This window comes from Mus caroli, chromosome 3 (genome assembly GCF_900094665.2).
Source record: "Mus caroli chromosome 3, CAROLI_EIJ_v1.1, whole genome shotgun sequence".
Taxonomy (NCBI): Eukaryota; Metazoa; Chordata; class Mammalia; order Rodentia; family Muridae; genus Mus; species Mus caroli.
In genome coordinates, this window is record NC_034572.1 from 100,800,109 (window position 1) to 100,800,739 (window position 631).

Here is a 631-nt window from a genome sequence, read left to right on the forward strand (position 1 = left end):
GGAGGGAACCCAACTTCCCGCCAAGTAACTCAGGGTCCAGTAGCAGGACGAACACGTGTGTGCCTCCAGGCAGCAAAGGCAGGTTCCAGCAGTGGGCGTGGCAGGACGAATGAGCCGGTAGCTCCACCCTTGAGCAGGCAGGTTCCAGGCTGGGGGAAGGGAGGCCACATATCAGGGTACAGGAAGCATACAGGACTACAAACAGACTGGATCAGGAAAGAAATTCTCCACAGCACATAAATGTATAGTGGACAAAAGCATTAAAAGTTACAAGGGAAGAAATCCAAACAACATATAAAGGCAGACCTGTTGGAATAAAACCTCACTTTTCAATGGAGATGCAAAAAGCTAGATGGAACTGGATAGATGTTGTATAAACTCTTAAGAGTATAGGCACTTGCCATTCCAGACTACTATAGCCAGCAAAACTTTTGGTCAAAATGGAGAAAAACGTTTATAATAAAACCAAATTCTAGCATTATCCACCTACAAATTAAGGCCTATGAGAGGCACTAGAAGGAAAATTTCAGCCAGAAGTTAACCACACCCAAGAATATACAGTAATAAAAATTCCAGACTAGTAAACCAAAAGAGCATTTGTGCTGATGCCTATCTAGTTCCTTCTAGTAAA